At 31.3% G+C, this 3,237-nt stretch overlaps 1 protein-coding gene across 1 annotated transcript in view; it reads left to right on the top strand.

Annotated features, from left to right (window-relative positions):
- The first annotated feature begins 731 nt into the window (after window positions 1-731).
- Window positions 732-3,237, top strand: part of LOC106468609 (leucine-rich repeat and immunoglobulin-like domain containing-NOGO receptor-interacting protein 4) — a 48,416-nt gene continuing 45,910 nt past the window's right edge. Inside the window, exon 1 of the mRNA XM_013929040.2 lies at window positions 732-811. The gene's annotated coding sequence lies outside the window, so the exon portion shown is untranslated. The remainder of the gene's footprint in view (window positions 812-3,237) is intronic.

Here is a 3,237-nt window from a genome sequence, read left to right as displayed (position 1 = left end):
AAAATTCATTAACAAGTGGTTCTATAAGGGTCTATTTGCCCGGGAAAGGGTAAACCTACTATATAAAGCCGAGATTAATTACAGGCAGTAGTTTAAGGATCACAAACAACAAAAAATAATTTAGACTAAGAGAGTTAACGGGACTGTCTTTAAATTTATATCTATCATTTTGCACTAAATGTGAAACGTACGTTTTCATTTCTGTAGTAGTAAATAATTTTGAGTAATATTCCAAAATATATCTTGAGTCATATATGCATATTAAAATGCTAATATTCCCTGTTGATATGGTAACGAACACCTTACTAAAATGACCCATTATCAAAAATCGATAGACGTTGAGAATGTCTTATCTTAGTTATGTTTGTTGTACGTACATTTTCTTTCAATAGATATATATACGTTCAATTTTTTTTAATTACCTTCGAAATTCATTCTATTGTTACGAAATCACAATTAACTAAAATCCACCTAAGCCTTGTCAACTGCTTCAAATCATCTGTTTTGATAAACGTCAAACCGTTAGATATGAAGCCTCGTATTGAATGATACAGTGCAGTTAAAAAAAAAACAACAAAAAAAAAACGTTTCCCCACCTATTTCTCAGTGGGTCTTACCGTCTCCAAAGCAGCCAATCGCTGATAGTAGTGAAGAAAATCGACCAATGACGAAATGACTCCGCCAAGCGATCACTTGCGTGAGATGAGCTAAGCAGCAGAATGAGACAAGCGGCGGCTAGGTAATGTCTTACTGTCGACATCATCGGGTCTTGAAGAAAGGAATCGAGTCATCTTTTGTTGGATTATCTGTGGTAAGTAGAGAAAGTTTTCTCACCAGTGACATCTTCACGGGTATAGAAAAGTTACGAAATCTACTTCAAGTATGTGGAGAAACGTTAGTGTTCACTATCCAATGATTTTCCTTAAACTAAAGTACTTAAATTTCATGTTATAAAGGACGTTTCTTCTTCTGAAACTGGAAGGACATTCGTAAGAGTGAGGGATTTTTATATGCAATGGTTATCTACCTATCTATTGCCATACGCACCTTAATATTATTTATTTTTTATGTATGAAGTTTTTCACGTATAACTGTTTGCTCGTATAGTACTTTGCTGTAATGGAAATTGATTTAATTGTTTCGTTATTTGACTAATTCTGTCCCAGTTTTTATGGGTGTGACTATATGTAAAATAAGATGTCGAATCAAACCCACATTGTTGCTAAAAATTGGGAGAACTGTGCGATGTGTTATTACACACAACAAGTTAATTATGGCCAGGTAGTACTAGTAGTCTTAGTTACAGCAATGCTACTTGGTTGGAGCACGTAAAACTGTACTATAAGTAATTATGGCCGCTATGTTATAATTTTGGTTTTATTGTGAAAGAGCTGGAGTTTTGTTGCATATAAATATATATGTGTGTATAACTCAATTATCTCAAAATCACAATCAAATCTTGCTATAATCAGTCTTTAAGCTCTTATCATATCGCACGTTTCAACGAGATTAGATGTTAGTAACTCATAAAGTCTTAAAGCGATCGTTCTTGTCACCCAATTAATTTCTACACCTGCTCTGAATGAATCCATTGCAGAGTTAATCAGTCCCTAAAGCCATTCGATATCCCCTATAAAACACAGCTCTAAACCTTAAGGTTGCCTTTCAGTTTCAGTTAAAATCTTTTCACACCTAAAGCGCCCTCGGGTGCGTAAATTGTCTAACGATATCAAATTGGTATCTCTAATAAATATAGTGAAATCATCAGTTAATTACACGAAATTCAAATGTTAGTAGGTCAGAATAGAGAGTTGAAAAGGAAATAAAATATTTAGATATATATATATAACAATTTGACTAGTTAACTCGATTTTGTGCATTTTCATTTCATATTTTTTATTAAAATCCCATTTTTACTTTGAGAGGCACGTCATTTTAGGTACGTCATCAATATACAGACACTGAGGAAACTCTTTTGTTATTGATGGCGTTCATCTTTGCTTAGAGTTTTGTGTTGTAAACAAAACGTGATTAGAAATATACTGATGACATTCTCCAGAAAGTTTTAAAGTACGTAATGTGTTCGTAACATCAATCCAAGAAATATTTTTATGGAAGGACAAGAACATTAAATTTTAGATGTCTTGTTGTAGGAGTTAATGAAAAAAATCTAAACACGACTTTAGTAAAGCATATAAATTTTGATCTATTTGTAGGCCTTTTTTTTCTTGATGACCAATTTCAAAACATTGTGTTGAATCATTAGAGACACACTTTGAATAATACGTTTTTATTTTTATTCTACGTCATCTAAACTGTAACCTTAATGCTGAAAACTTAATGTTTCTTTGAAATAAACACTATACTGCACGATTTAATTCCTAATAACGAGTAACTGTTTACATCTTCTAGAAGTACATGAAGAACCTTTACAAAAATTAGGTGTTGTCTTTACATTTCCTCTTCCATGCTCAGTAAAAAAGAATTATACCATGCTAGACTTCGATTTCAGGGCTTACTACTTTTAATGCGCATGACATCATAATATTAAGCTTTGTACATATACCTGTGTAAAGATGTCAAAGTATTTGTTGAACAGGTTGAGAAAAACACCTGTTTACTAAAGTTTGGAATGTTAATACATTTTAGAGAATTGTGTTTTATTATGTATTGCACTTTAGATAACTGTCGTGTTTTATTATGTATTACACTTTAGGGAATTGTTGTGTTTTATTATGTATTACACTTTAGAGAATTGTTTTTTTAATTATGTATTACGTTCATATCATTCATTCAGAAAAAACAAACATTTACTTCAATGACATATAATTCTATGTATTTATGAATTCTATATCTTTAAATAATTGTTCAGTTATTAAGTATTGTTGTATTTACTTTATTCTTGTTTTGACTCTGTTTTGTTGTTTTTGCACGCACATTAGATAATTTATTAACGTTCCTGTTAATTCTTGTCTCAAGCGACATGTTGTTAGTATGTTCAAGATACATAAAGTTATTCTAATTGTTGTTCTCATATGCTAAATCATTCTAATTGTTGTTCTCATGCGTTAAATCATTCTAATTGTTGTTCTCATGCGTTAAATCATTCTAATTGTTCTCATGCGTTAAATCATTCTAATTGTTCTCATGCGTTAAATCATTCTAATTGTTGTTCTCATGCGTTAAATCATTCTAATTGTTGTTCTCATGCGTTAAATCATTCTAATTGTTGTTCTC

This window comes from Limulus polyphemus, unplaced genomic scaffold (genome assembly GCF_000517525.1).
Source record: "Limulus polyphemus unplaced genomic scaffold, Limulus_polyphemus-2.1.2 Scaffold3076, whole genome shotgun sequence".
Classification (NCBI taxonomy): Eukaryota; Metazoa; Arthropoda; class Merostomata; order Xiphosura; family Limulidae; genus Limulus; species Limulus polyphemus.
Note: the sequence above shows the minus strand (reverse complement) of the source record. Positions and strands in the feature narration are given on the sequence as shown.